Source organism: Zootoca vivipara, chromosome 14 (genome assembly GCF_963506605.1).
Source record: "Zootoca vivipara chromosome 14, rZooViv1.1, whole genome shotgun sequence".
Taxonomy (NCBI): Eukaryota; Metazoa; Chordata; class Lepidosauria; order Squamata; family Lacertidae; genus Zootoca; species Zootoca vivipara.
In genome coordinates this window covers 18,498,077-18,513,862 of record NC_083289.1, presented here as the reverse complement: position 1 = coordinate 18,513,862, position 15,786 = coordinate 18,498,077, and the positions used below count along the sequence as shown (strand labels likewise).

At 45.5% G+C, this 15,786-nt stretch overlaps 1 non-coding gene across 1 annotated transcript; it reads right to left on the bottom strand.

The window, feature by feature from the left end:
* Positions 1–13,906: 13,906 nt before the first annotated feature.
* On the bottom strand, positions 13,907–13,975 carry TRNAK-CUU (transfer RNA lysine (anticodon CUU)). Its single transcript has one exon. It is a non-coding gene; the product is annotated as a tRNA-Lys (tRNA).
* Between the last annotated feature and the right edge of the window lie 1,811 nt (positions 13,976–15,786).

Below are 15,786 nucleotides of genomic sequence, written 5' to 3'. Positions count from 1 at the left end.
AAAGAAGACCGGAAGGAGATAGGGCTGTTGAACTTCTCAGGGAAGTGGAGTGGGCGGTTGTGAGAGCATGCCACAATTTTTTGCCCTGCACCCTGCCACACAACTCGGAAGGTGGGTTGCTCCCAGTCCCCCCTCCCCAGTTCCCCAGTTTAAACAGCCCTGTTATCTGTTTCGGATAACCTCGCAGCTGCGACCCACAAATGTTGACCATTGCAGCCGGGAGGTTGGCTGATTACTGAAAGCCAGCCTTGCAAGAAAGCTGAGCAGAGCCCATGCTTATAGTTAATGAACAGCCAGCAAACATACTTTGTTTTGTCATGAGCGCTAATGGGGCGTAGATTGCTCCCCTTCGGTCCAGCTGCCAGCTCCAAAGTGAATGTTGTTGTGTCTGACTCCCTCCCCTTGATGCCATTATTTTTCCTTCTTTGGTTCCTAATGTTGTAATCAACTCTGCTCTTCTTTAAAAGAAAGGGTGCCATGGCAACCAGGCAGCCATTTTAACTCCTGACTGCCCTTGTTATGCGTTGCTGGAAAAAAAACCGACTCTTTTCCCTCCCTCTTTTCTTGCTTCTCTTTTGTGTGTGTGTGTGTTTGCAGAGAGGGGAAGGACTGGAATCAACTTGTTTTGCTTTAAGGCAGTTACAGAGATGGGGTTGGATTTGAACCGGTTAGGAAGAATGCAAAAAGAGCCCCGTTGGCCCACCTAGTGATGACCGCAATATCACAAGGACAGCCCCGCCCCATATGAACAAACCTGGACCCTTCTTCATGTGTCTCCTCCGCGAGAGGTCTGGAGCACAGCAACACGAGAACGGGGCCTTTTCTGTGGTAGCTCCCCGCTTGTGGAGTGCTCTTCCCAGGAAGGCCCGCGTGGTGCCTCCCATTACATCTCTCCAGGCACCAGGCAAAAACATTTCTCTAAAACCAGGCCTTTGGCTGGTTCAACAAGACCTCCTGCGCCCACAATATGAAACCTAAGTTGCCTACAGGGGTGCATGTCAAAATTTGATCGCAGTTCTATTTCTGAAAACAACCCAAGTGTCTTTGGGCTCCTTAAAAGACAAAGAAGTTTACGATGGCATAAGCTTTTGTGGACTACATTTGATCAGATGTGTGATTTTCAGGTACATATACACATCTGTGGGAAGAAGGCAGCAATTGTAAGAAGTGAGGTCGGAGATGCAGAAGAGTACAGTGATAATCTTGCACGTAACAGAAATAATTCACAGAATGGTACACAGAATCGCTGGCATTGGGAAGCCAATTAACACACAACATAGGTTAAAAATCTTTTTGTTGTTATTGTTCTATCCAAAGCTTTTTTTTTCAGCCGGAACTTGCTGGAACTCAGTTCCAGCACACCTCAGGTGGGCACCATTGCCATTATACGGGAACAAGGGAGACGTTCATGACAAGTTTTGGCAGTGAAAGATTGTTGCAGAATAGGATGTGCAAGCTGGTTGCCTTTGTTCCACAGTAGCCTGCACAACTTCCTGTAATGAGTTTCCACTAGCACAGCTGTCACATTGGATTCCTCTATTGCACAACATCAAAACGTGTCCTGCCACAAGTGGACAGAAAACCCGAGTCTCACTGCTAGCATCGAAACACTACACTTTATTCAGAGGTTAACAGGTGAACATCCCCGAGATGCAGCCCTTCAGCTTTCCCCTTTTAAAATCGCACCGTTAACATTTGTGGAAGCCGCAAAGCTCGGCCTGGCAAGCCAGCCTGTCGCCGTGAGGAGCGTGACCCATTATTGCCTGGGAGCAATCTGTTGCCTGCCCTATTGTGTTTGCTTTGCTCTTCAGGTCCTTGTGCATCTCTCGCTTGGGCAAAGGCGGCCTTGTTACCTTTCCAGCTGCCCATTAGGCCAGGGAAATGTAACATCTTGACATGTTTGCTTCCTTGCAGATCCTCCAGCTCAGCATAATCTCCAGTAGGGGTTTGTAAACATCGGCCTCTCTGCCTTTGTCTTTCAGACTGAGTGGGGTATCTTGTGACTCCATGGCAGCGATATGGCTAACGAAGGTGAGCTCCTGAGAACTTTCCTATACTGTACTCTGGAGCTGGCTATAGCTAAAGAACATCCCTTTTTTTTTCCTCCTAGCCCCGCTGCTGCTGTCAAATTCCGCCTTCCTTTTTTGAAAACTAACCCTGTTTGGGGGTTCGCTCACATTAAGTTGAACTTTTGGTTCAGTACTAATTTGAAGTGGCTTTGCAAGCTGCAGTTTTTTTGTGATCACCAAGGTTTGGTGCAACATTTTCAACTGTCAAAAGTGTCCTGACAGACATTATGTCTCGCCGCAAAAAGCCACTGTAGAGCTGGAAATACTAAGTGAATCGAAAACAAAAGCAACGAGGAAGCTCATTCTAAACCATGGTTTGCCTATTGTACTTTCGGAAGTGCAGACCATGGTTATTCTAAACCAGGCATCCCCAAACTCTGCCCTCCAGATGTTTTGGGACTACAACTCCCATCACCCCTAGCTAACAGGACCAGTGGTCAAGAATGATGGAAATTGTAGTCCCAAAACATCTGGAGGGCCAAGTTTGGGGGTGCCTGTTATAAACTATGGTTAGCGCAAACTATGGCTTAGCAGGCTGTCTGAACTTCGCCTCTGCCATTAAGCCATGAAGAAGGACTTGAGTTAAGCCTGCCACCAACATCCCTAAATGTAGAGTGCAAAAGTGTTCTTTTGCTGTTTGATCTTTTTCCACTCAGCCGCCTTTGAACTACTCCCACTGGCTGGTCAACTTGTTGGGGGTGGAGCAGGGGGAAGATCCCACATAATCAATAATCAACTTGATTTGCCTCAACGGGTTGTTTTGCGAGGAAGGGTGGGGTATAAAATAAATAATACCTATTATATAAAATGAAGGAAGAAATATGAAAGGGGGAAATAATTGTGCCAAGTCAATCAGCAATAATTTCCTTTTAAAAATAAAATCAAAGCTAGTTGTCATTCTTCCCTTATTTGAGATTTCGAACCCCTCCCCGCCAAAAGCATCTCCGCATCCCTTTCTGTCAGTTAAATGTGTCAGGTGTTAGGTTCTGGTGCCTATTCAAATTTTCAATTACAGCGTTAATTAAAGGTTAGTGCCTTTAAATACCTGGCAGCACTAACTACTGCAGGTGGGGGAGAGGGCGACACTGGGAAGGAATGAGGACAGATTGGGAAAAAATGAACTGAAGTTTCAGGAGAGTTCTTTGGAAAGGGCTGCTCTTTATGCAGGTTTGGCCAAGGAGGAAAATACGGCAGCTTCTACGTGAAAATATTTGGATCGCTTTGTCCTCCTGGATCACATCGGAGTTCCATCTGGTTCAAATGTTTTGGGACTGGAAAACGCTTCAGAATGTTAATACTGACAAGAGACACCCAAAACTTTGAAAACGTTTTAGAGAAATTAACACAAAAGCTAAGGTCACTAAGGGCTGACCAGGAGGCAAAAGATGAAGGACTCGTTTGAGAAAATAAGGGACGCGTTTATTGATTACACAAAAGTAATTGATGCCTACCCCCCAATGTATTCTGGATTGTGGATATTTTGAGTTATTTTCTCTCTAAGGAAAAATGAATGGTTCATCGGTCTGTATAGTCACTGAGCTTTTTTAAACCAGTTAATAGTCGCCTTTTTTGTTTTATCCTTAATGAGTATTTTCAAAAAAGGGGTTTAATATAAATCTGTTTTCAAAAAATAAAAGCATGTTTTGTTCCCCAATAGACTGCAAAAGGGATGTGGGTGGTGCTGTGGTCTAAACCACTGAGCCTCTTGGGCTTGCCAATCAGAAGGCTGGCGGTTCGAATCCCTGCAATGGGGTGAACTCCCGTTGCTCTGTCCCAGCTCCTGCAGTTCGAAAGCATGCCAGTGCAAGTAGATAGATAGGTGTGGCAGGAAGCTCTGGTTTCCGTCACTGTGTCCTGTTTGTGCCAGAAGCGGTTTAGTCAGGCTGGCCACATGATCAGGAAAGGTGTCTGTGGACAAACGCCGGCTCCCTCGGCCTGAAAGCAAGGTGAGCATCGCAACCCCATAGCCACCTTTGACTAGACTTAACCATCCAGGAGTCCTTTACCTTTACCTTTTGCACCCAATATTTGGGCATTCTCAAAGGTAAGGGGGCTGCATGAAACGAAGGTGCTCCCATTGGCTGATTTTGCCAAATCTGGCATTTGGAGCCGAGATGTCTTTGTGGCCGGGAGGCGAGGGAAGCAAATTCCCTGGAACTGTTTCACACCTGCCCGATGGGATATGCATAATGCAACAAAGGAAGCAGCCTTATACCCGAGTCAGACCATGGCTCCATCTAGCTCAGCACTGTCTCTGCTGACTGCCAGTGGCTTTCCAGGGTTTTAGGCTGCCAGCCCTATGTGGAGATGCCGCAATGGATTGAAGCAGGGAAACTTCTGCATGCCAAGCAGATGCTCTGCTCCAGAGCGACTGCGTTTCTGCAGGGACAGGTTGGTCTGCTGAACATGATCTTCCCGCGACAGGCAGGAGGTGCCCCCATCTCATGGCCCTCAGTCCGCTCTGACTTGCGGCCGAGTGCCATCTCCTTTTGATTCAAGAACACAGACTAGCCGGGCAAAAAATATTTAAAGAGAGTGCAATGCAGGCTCTGTGAGAGGTGTGGCCTGGGGAGAAGGGAAGGGGCTGGCTTGGGATCCTGAGGGCCAGATAGAAAGGCCTGAAGGGCCACTTTCATCTCTTGGGCCTGTGGTTCCCCATCTCCGCGTTATTTTCAGGAGGGTGGTACAGGGCTAAGGGCCCCTCCCCTAGCACTACTCTGAATTTGAAGGCCCCTGTGGCTGCTTAGAAAAACACACATTCAAAACCTCCAGAGGACCAACTGCACATCTCCCATATCTCGTTGCTTTCAACCCTGCACAGGATGCATAATATTTTGGTCCTCTTGTGTCCCGTGCGGGGAATGTAAGCTCTTTGGGGCAGAGACCCATCGTCCTGACGTTCCTCGGTCAAAATGGCGGTGCGGTGCGAATCACAACAAACGTTCAACCTTCGGGAGTCGCTTCCGATTGCTTTTCACAAGCCCAGGTGGCATTATTCACCCGGCTCGTCTTTCCACATTCCTTCAACACATTTTTCGCAGGGCAAAGAAGATCAAGGGCCCTTCAGTTGTTTCTGTACTTTGGCCGCCCTCTCAACTCTCTGCAAGGCACCCTTGCTTTAATTGGCGTACTCTTTCCATCTCTGGAGCTGCTAGGGTGCTTTTGTTATAGAGCCGGCTAAAAGCCTCCAAGAGGCCTTGCCCTGATGGAGGAGTTTGGTAAAGGAGGCAGATGGAAGAAGCAGGCAGCTTCCTTCGTTCCTTGGAAGCACTAAATGGGGAGGGCAGTCCCTACTACAGACAGACCCTCCAAGTGTCCCAATTTTCCAGGGACAGTCCGGAATTACAGAAGCCGTCCCGGTTTCTGACTTGTGTGCAAGTGCAAAAATAGAGTCCTGTTCATATGGAAAATAAAATCCCTGCACCGAAGGAAGGAAGCGGTGATGCTGAGAAGCCCTATAATTTCGAAGGAAAAGGTCACCAATCCACTTTAAAGTCTTTCACTGCAAAGGCAGACATTTCTTAGGAAACACGGAGAGTGTTGATTCCTTTATTGTAAATGGAGCCTGACACTGTCTGCTCAGAAGAAAGTCCCACTGTATTCAATGGAGCTCACTCCCAGGTAACTGGGTCAAAACTCGGTCACATATTGCCATCCAAAGCATTTTGACTAAAAACTTAAATCCCACTTGGTTCCATAGAATTTACTCACTGGTATGTTCCTGATCATTCTCAGTGTTTCTATTATCATTATCATTATTATTATTATTATTATTATCATCATCATCTTTATTTCATGCTTTATTCCATGACAGGGACTCAAGGCAGCTTCCTGCTATAATTTCATTTCATCTGTGGAAGGTGTTGTATACAATCCCTTTCCTCATACAATTTTTCTTTGCAACAACCCTGTGAGGCAGCTGATTAAGACAAAGGAAAGAAAAAAAGGCAACTGTGCCCAGGTGTCTTGGGTGCAGAGCTCTGCACATGCTCAGAGGCCTCCAAGCCTAGCACCTTTGTAACTCAAAAGGTAAGTCACCTTATTTGCAAACCCTTGAAATGAGAGCGCAGGAATTTGCTGTTGCGAGATTTAGTGGCTTGGTTCTCCTGTCTTCCCACAAGGTCCCATGGTGGATCCTTGAGTGGAAGCGAAGAAAGATGATCGCAATATTTTCCTCCTGCCCTAAGGCGACCGACTTTCGCAGGGCAATTGTCAGAAACGGCCCTCTTGCCGCTCTTTACGGAACAACCAAAGGCTTTCATTTGCTTTTGGTGCGGTTTATGGCAGATGCGCATCAATTCATTGTCTCGTCAGCACTCAAATCTGCCCAAGCAGGTCTGAACCGGACAGATGGGAAGGAAGATTAATTTGTAAGGTGAGCTGCCGAGCAAGGCTGAAGCTTTTTCCATGTGCTTCCCCCCCCCCCCCGCTGTGCAGAAAATGCAGCTGCCTCCCATGTTCATCGCCTCCAAGGCATATAGAGCAAAAGAGATAATTTGGAGAGCCCCGTTTAGTGCTGATGACCAGAGACACAGAAAGACATTCATCACTGGTCAGCAGAGCAAAAATTACACTGGCAAGATCCAGATGCATTCTTCTTCCGTGTCCTTTCGTCTCAGCGACTGATCTCTGATCCTCACACTTCAAGCTTCCTAACACTGTTTCCCTTCCCATTTACTCTGTTGTCTACTGCTGGCTTGAGAAGCTAGTCTACATACCCAGTTAGCCACAACCCACATTTATTTATTTCGTAAAATTAAAATAGCACTCGATTGTAAAAGGCAGCAACCTCGAAAGCAGTTTACAACGAGAATAAAACAACGGAATTATCAGTAAAAAAAACAAACCCCAAATTTAGAATTAAATAGTTTACCCTCGCTAGATTCAAGTGCTGCCATCTGCCTTATTGCAGGGCAGATTTGAGGGTAAACTAAACGCGGAACGAGTCTGCCCCTGCGGCTTGATGGAGGTGGAAACACTCTCTCATGCCTTGTTACGCTGTCGTTTCTACGGGGATATACGCTCGGCATTTATCATCCCTGCTATACAAAAAGTCTCCAAATGGGTCCGAACGTCAATGTCTAAAAAACCTGGTAGAGGACAAGGATCCAGAGATCACGCTAAGGGTGGCCAATTTCTGTGCAACTGCCATAAAACGTAGGGTGCAAGCTGTGCTACCATAATGACCAAGGCCTTAAATGACAGTTTTAGGTTATATTTTAGTGATGGAAATTTAACATACATTTTTAACTGCTGCTATATCTGTATTGCCCCTGTTATAGTCAATTGCAAATTCAAATGTATCCCTATCTTGTTTTATGACTTCCCCTGATATTGTATGTGAGCTGGAACTGGTCTGTGGCCAAAATTAATAAAATTCCAAATTCTAAACCAAAAACATTTAAAAACAAATATTTAAAACCTTCAAAAATGACTAAAGTCAACGATTAGCTAAAAACCAAATTTAAACACATGTTGACATTCTACGTGTCTGGATAGGCTTGCCTAAAGAAAAAGAAAAAAGTTTTAAGCAGGCACCACAAAGAGTAAAGTGAAGGTGTTTGCCTGGTGTCAGCAGGCAGGGAGTTCCAAAGTGTTTGTGCTGTCAAAGTAAGATTGGATTCTGACAACCGTGGAACAAGTATTACTTGGGAACTCTGCCAATGACAGTTCTGCAGGCTGGAGAGGTTGAGTGAACAGTTATGGGGTAAGAAGATCATGGCCACTGGTCCCATCACCTCCTGGCAAATAGAAGGGGAAGAAATGGAGGCAGTGAGAGATTTTATTTTCTTGGGCTCCTTGATCACTGCAGATGGTGACAGCAGTCACGAAATTAAAAGACGCCTGCTTCTTGGGAGAAAAGCAATGACAAACCTAGACAGCATCTTAAAAAGCAGAGACATCACCTTGCCGACAAAGGTCCGTATAGTTAAAGCTATGGTTTTCCCAGTAGTGATGTATGGAAGTGAGAGCTGGACCATAAAGAAGGCTGATCGCCGAAGAATTGATGCTTTTGAATTATGGTGCTGGAGGAGACTCTTGAGAGTCCCATGGACTGCTAGAAGATCAAACCTATCCATTCTTAAGGAAATCAGCCCTGAGTGCTCCCTGGAAGGACAGATCGTGAAGCTGAGGCTCCAATACTTTGGCCACCTCATGAGAAGAGAAGAATCCTTGGAAAAGACCCTGATGTTGGGAAAGAGAAGGGGACGACAGAGGACAAGATGGTTGGACAGTGTTCTCGAAGCTACGAACATGAGTTTGACCAAACTACGAGAGGCAGTGCAAGACAGGAGTGCCTGGCGTGCTATGGTCCATGGGGTCACGAAGAGTCGGACACGACTAAATGACTAAACAACAACATGATCTCACAAGTATATCAATGGGAAATGATATACAATGAATTGAAAAGGATGTTCAAAATAACTTTTATTTAAAAACCCAGAAGCTTTTCTTTTGGGAATTATAGGGACAGAACTACCTAAATTGTCTAGAAATTTATTTATGTATGCTATTACAGCAGCAAGAATGCTACTTGCCCAAAAGTGGAACAAAGCAGAAGTCCCAGTAAAGGAAGAATGGATACAAAAACTTATGGAATATGCAGAAATGGTGAAAATTACCAGAAGAATAAGAAATCAAGATAACAAACTTTTTATTTAAAAAATGGAAATGGTTTATTGAATATTCACAGATAAATTACAAACAGATTTTAAAAATTGCAGGATTATTGTAATAACCTACAGTTTCATATATATAGGGACCCAGGTGGCACTGTGGATTAAACCACTGAGCCTAGGGCTTGCTGATCAGAAGGTCGGCGGTTCAAATCCATGTGACGGGGTGAGCTCCCGTTGCTTGGTCCCAGCTCCTGCCAACCTAGCAGTTCGAAAGCACGTCAAAATGCAAGTAGATAAATAGGAACCGCTACAGCGGGAAGGTAAACGGCGTTTCCGTGTGCTGCTCTGGTTTGCCAGAAGCGGCTTTGTCATGCTGGCCACATGACCTGGAAGCTATACGCCGGCTCCCTCGGCCAATAATGCGAAATGAGCGCGCAACCCCAGAGTCGGTCACGACTGGACCTAATGGTCAGGGGTCCCTTTACCTTTACCTTACAGTTTCATAAGAGTATATATTTAGATAAATAAATGAGCCAAATAAATGAATTTGGATATGCAGAAGATATTTTAAAAAATAAATTTAAGGAACTGCAGAAAGGGGGAAGTCAAATGTTGAAATGTTAAATTGATTGTAAAACTAGTGAAATGTATAAACTTGAAAAGTATAAATAAAAACTTTTTTAGAAAAAAAGGAAAAAAGGTGACCCCACAAGTAAACTGGTCCCAAGCTGTTAGGGGCTTCTAGGTGTTATAGGAATTCTAAGGTCTCACATATATAAAAATGTTCATAAATCTACAAGGCAAATACATAAGCATATAAACTGCATGTCTGAAATAGTACAGGAGAGCAATCCTGAAGCCATTTTGACTCTTCCAGTGACCTCAAATAATTCTCTGCAGTGAGGAAGGAAATGGAAAAAGCCACCCCATTGTCTCTTTGCTCACAAATACTGACTTATGGGTGTATTTGTGCATGAATGGGGTGAGCCTGTGACATGGATTCAGGAACTAAGTACCATATTTCCCCCTCTATAAGACGCCCCATATATTAGACGCCCCCTATTTTGGGGGACTCAGATTTAATAAAATGCAGGGGGGGATGTATCCATGTTTAAGACACACCCTAACTTTTGACATTATTTTTTTAGGGGGGGGGAACCTAGTCTTATACACGGAAAAATACAGTATTTAGCATCTCAAAAGGAATGGCCAGGGTGCCCAGGTAAAGCAATCAGTGACCATTATTAGGTATCCTGGCAAACAGGATTTCTGCTGTAGACTACCTCCTTCTGTAATGTATGTATGATTTTTTTTGGGGGGGGTGGCCTTGAGCTACAGGGTGGGCAATTTCAAAAGTATATAGGGGCTTGCACACCTTTGTTCTGGGTTCCTCCTTCCGCCTGCTTGTGGTGAGTGAGCACCCTGCTTCAACAGTTTAATAAAGATCAGGCTTAATAGCTGCTTTGCTTCTCAATATTCTCTGGTTGGCCTCTGTTATTTTCTCCTACCGACAGAGAACCTACATAAGGACTCTATATGGGTGCTTGGATACCCCATAAGGGATATAGGAGCAGGTTTTTTTCTTCTTCTTATAACATAGGGTTGCCATATTTCCAAAGGTAAAAATCCAGACAGAATTGAACTTTTTGGGGGTGATCCCCTCCGGCTGGCTGCTACCACCAAAGCCAGAGCTCAAGCCTGAACCCAATCAGCCCATGCACACAAACTTTAAAAAACAAACAAACCAAAAACCTGGACATTTGCTTACAATTTTAAAAATCCCCCCGGATGGGAATGTAGCCCATCCTGCATCTGGATGCGTTTTCCATAAAGCAGCTTCAATCTGAGCTGAGAGGGGAAGGGAACATTTTAAACTTGCAATGTGTACACAGCCTCCCATTGCAATGAGCTAAGGGATTAATGAAGTTTGCGCATTAGCAAATCCATGGGTGTAGGTACCTTTTTGAAAGGCTGGTGGAAGTGTACGAAATATGACAGTCTGCCATGCCTTGGCAGAAGGCAAGGCCATCTTCATTGAACAGGTGTTGTTGTTTTTCTTCATCCTCTACTATAGCAAGAAGCTGGAATTGAAATAGACCAGCTTTCACTAACCTGATGCCATAATAATAATAATAATAATAATAATAATAATAATAATAATAATACCCTACCCATCTCGCTGGGTTGTCCCAGTCACTCTGGGTGGCTTCCAACACATATAGAAACATTTTTAAAAATCAAACATTAAAACTTTCCCAATACAGGTGACTTCAGATGTTTTGGACAACTCCCATCAGCAACAGGCAGCAAAGCGGGATAAAGCCTGGCAGATTACAGGCAAATAATTGTATGATTTCTGTGCTAGGCACCTTTAAGTTATGAGTTTTTATTTGTTTGTTTCAAAAGAAACATCTGCACCTGAATGGGCAGAGGGGGCACAGGGTAAGCTGCCTGGCTCTGTCCTCTCCCCATCCCTCAGCATCTGCTGCCCGAGGCAGCTGGTTCCTTCTCCATAACGGTAGGGTCATCCTTGCCAGGAGCCAAACCCAAGGAAGGGCCATAGCTCAGTGGTGGAGCATCTGCTTTGCATGCAGAAGGTCCCCGGTTCAATCCTTAGCATCTCCTGGTAGGGCTAGAGAAAGACTCCTGCTTAAAATCCCGCAGAATCAGTGTCAGGCAATGCAGACAATACTAAGCCAAATGAATCAATGATCTGACTCGGTGTAAGGAAGTTTCCTATGTGGTTGCACATGAGGAACGATTCCACTGAAAAAGGAGCATGGTGTGGAACAGGCATGTCAAACCTGCGGCCCTCCAGATGTTTTGGACTACAATTCTCATCTTCCCCAACCACTGGTCCTGCTAGCTAGGGATCATGGGAGTTGTAGGCCAAAATATCTGGAGGGCCCCAGGTTTGACATGCCTGGTGTGGAAGCTCCAAAGAGAAACTGAAGGCCCTGCCTGTGGGTCTCTGATCTTCCACAATTCCTTTACACATGCAATCTTCCACTTGATGCTGCGGCCTCCAAGCAATGGGCCCGCAAGGCTGAGAATGAAAGCTTTGAAGCTTCAGCTCTCCGTAGAACTGAACGTCTGAAAATGGGCTAGTTGGGGCTGGTGGTCATCCTTCCGGCTGCTCTTCCAGCAGATTTCCGAGAGAAGGAAGGCAACGTCTGGCAGGAAAGGAAGGGTTTTCCCTGACTGGAACTGAGCCAAAGCAGCAAGCTTGGAACACCTCTAGCAATTCCTTCCCTGAGATTTAATTTAAAGCGTTAATCAGAGAAGCAAGCCATGTGCTGAGTCTTCCCTGTACAACAGGTGCAAAGCTTAGAGTTGGCCGTTTAGTAGCTCTTAGATGCTCGCCGGGGACTTGAAAACGCAGCAACGCCAGGATTATATGTACCTGTTGCCCTTGGAGAGCACTTGAGAGGGGATAGGGAGAGTTTGCCCTGCTCCCTCCCACTGCCACGCCGGGATGGAGCTCTTGCTGATCACAGTCACCATGGCAACCAGGAGAGGCAGCCCTGCCGGATCAGCTCCCGACATGGAATGTTCTCAGTGCAGCTTCGAGTTGAAAAGAGTGGTTGTTTGTCCACTCTATGCATGCAAAAGGGCAGCGGCTCTCCCATTCCCTTGTATGGATCAAGTGCTTTGTGACCTGATAAGGCAACGCAATGGATCTTTTTTAAAAATAATAATAATGAACAAACAAATAAATGGAAGACTATGCTTGATAAAGACACCCAAGTAGCAACCATCCAGGTCTGGCCCTACTATTATATAATGGGAGGAAGCTGCGCAATCATCCCCGCGAATCTTCTAAGAGGTGCCCATGGCTATGGCGGAAGCTGTTGCCTTATCACCAGCGCTGGAGAAATAGTCAACTGCTAGTACATGCAATTGTGGAGGCGGGGGGGGCACCATCTCTTGACCTTGTGTCAGACCAGCCCTGGAGCCCTTGCAAAGTGCTGTCTGGTGGGTCCACTCTGACAAATGATGCTCCTCCCCACTGGCATTGCCTCCTCCCAGTGGGCTAACTGTCTGCCTTCAGCTGCTAGTCATCAAGAGCTAGTTCCCACGTGAAGGCTCATCCCTTGGCTGACTGCAGCATCCTGCTGTGTGTGAATGGGCAGGGGAGAATGGGCTCCCACAGGAGAGGCACTTGCATGCCATTTCAGGATGCTTTTCAGTTTATACGGTGGTACCTTGGCTCACGATCTCAATCCGTTCTGGAAGTCCATTCGACTTCCACGTTTGCAAACCAAGGCACGGCTTCTGATTGGCCCCGGAAACAATGCCAACATGCGAAATGGACGTTCGGCTTCCAAAAAACGTTTGCAAACCGGAACTTTACTTCTCCGTAAGTAAAGTTACTTCCGGGTTTGCAGCGTTCAGGAGCCGATCTGTTTGGGAGCCAAGCCATTCAGGAACCAAGGTACCACTTATACATTCATCTCTGCAAGATGACAGCAGACAAGTGTAGAGAAATTAAATGACATACTTTGTGAATACACATACAGTAATCCTGTCCCATGTCAGTCATGTGCTTTGCGGAAACACTTGGGAGTCAGCATGGTATTGGTTAAGAATTTCAGACTAGGACCAATGAAATCAGAGTTCAAATGGTCTTAAGGCATGATGAGTTGATGCTATGAAGACTGACGAAGGATCTTTGGTCAGTTCCAGGAACCTCTGCAAAAGGTTCTGGAACAGGCATAGGCAAACTCGACCCTCCAGATGATTTGAGACTATAATTCCCATCATCCCTCACCACTGGTCCTGTTAGCTAGGGTTGATGGGAGTTGTAGTCCCAAAACATCTGGAGGGCCAAGTTTGCCTATGTCTGTTCTGGAACCTCTGCAAAAGGTACCGGTACGTAAAAACAAAGAGGAGACAAAGCCGTTTTAAAAAATAGAATTCCAATTTATTTTGTTTTTAACGTCACCCAGGTAACAATTTCACACCCTATCCCTAGCAGAAACAAAAATATCAGGTGTAAATATTATCCATTTGGGTTTCCTAAAAAACATCAAAGGGGAGGAAGAACACACACATTGTTGCAGATAATACAGTGATAGGCTCTGCCCTGCTGCACTGTGATGCCCACTTCCCTTTAGCACACAATCCCAATACTTCATAGCTGTGAACACAGGATCATAGAGTTGGAAGGCACCACAAGGGTCATCTAGTCCAACCCCCTGCAATGCAGGAATCTTTTGCTCAAGGTGGGGTTTGAACCCACGACCTTGAGATCAAGAGTCTCATGCTCTACCAACTGAGCTATGCCAGGTCTTATTCGCAGCACTTTTCAGTAAGATAAATCTATCAATGGTTGCTAGCCAAAATGGCTATGTTCTACCTCCACTGCTGGAAACAGTATGCCTCTGAATACTGTCTGAGTGCTGTTGTGCTCAGGTCCTGCTTGTGGGCTTCTGAAAACAGAGGTGCTAGACGCATTCATTATTTGTCTTCGGAAGCTAAGGCCCAAGGATGTCGATTGCAAGTCACTTTGTTCCACAGAAGCAAAGAGAATCTTCTAAAGCTAAACAGCTTTTGGGGTGAGGTGAACAGAGCGAGATTGAATGAACAGTGAACAAGGCAGGTGACCCTGCTCAAAAGGACCTTCCAGGACCAAGACAGCAGAAAGTTACCTATTGCAAATAAGGGTCGTAGCTCAGTGGCACAGCATCAGCTTTTCATGCAGAAGATCCTAGGTTCAATTGAAAGCATATCCAATTCGGCTTGGGAGAGAACCCTGCCTGACACCAAGCAGAACCACTGCCTGTCACTGTAGACAATACTCAGCTAGGTGGACCAATAAGGCAGGTTCCTAGGTCAGATATTGCTCAGTGATGCTCATTTAGATCTCATAAGAATTCACTCAGGCCTCCCAAGGTCCAAATGCTATGAAGGGCCTATGCACAGGTGTTGCACCTACTCACAGCAGTGGGTACTCAATGAGAGAGTGAGATGCATAGTGTTTCATCAGACTGTCTTTCCCCTCCATTGGGAATGCCCCCCCCCAAAGATACCCCATTAAAGGCTTTGTTTCCTGATGAGAACTGGCAAGATGCAACTAAGTCTGATCCTCAGACAGCTGGACCGAGACCTAAATTACGGAGCTGCGAATTTTGGGTGTCCAAAAATGTGCCAATCATTCAATGTGGCTGGAGGGAAGATGGCTCTTTGTCTTGACCAATGGATCAGGCCGGGCCATGTCTGTACTGTGGTCTCCAGTGACCAGAGCAAGTTAACAAAGCCTTGTGCCTGTGATAGTCACAGACAGCCACTATGCAGCTGAAACAACATGGAAGGCCTACCTCTTGCGCTTCCAGTTATTTGCAAAATTAAATCCCACCTCAGCGCCGCAAGGCATGTCCCTCCCCTTTAATTTTTTATTTCCAAAAAGATTACGTATATACTATTTGATTGGGGGGGGGGGGGGGGTTACCACAAACTGGCTTGCAAAGAGAATATTCCTTGTTTACTCCCTTTGGGTGGACAGATTTAAGCAGCATTATGACAAAGGGAGAACAGAACATGGGTAGCAGGAAGATAAAAAGCAAACTCCTCTCTCATTTTCCCCCCTAAAAAACAAATAAATTCTTGACTAGAGTAGAAAGACCCTGGAGACGTGAAGACTGGGAAGAAGAAGGGGGAGAATGGAAATATTGGAGTGGGGTGAGAAGAGGAGAGACAGGGCTTGACAGGCATATGTCAATAATGCTTTGATGGTGTTTCCTGCTCGGCAGGGGGTTGGACTGGATGGCCCTTGTGGTCTCTTCCAATTCTATGATTCTATGATTCTAGGGGTTTTTTTCTACCTTGAGAACTTATTTTTTCTCACAGAAGAACTGGACATTTTGAGGAACCCTGGAAATAAACGCCATTGAAATGTGTTCCTTAAAAAAAAAAATGAAATGCTTTTTAAGGCAAGGTTTTAAATATTTATGTGTAAGACAATCTACAGCAGGGATGGGAAATTTATGGGCCTTCAGACTCTCAGCACCCCTAGCTGGCATTGGCAATGGTCAGGGTTGATGGGAGTTGCAGTCCAAACCTAACATATACTGTAGTGATAAATGACAACACTCAAA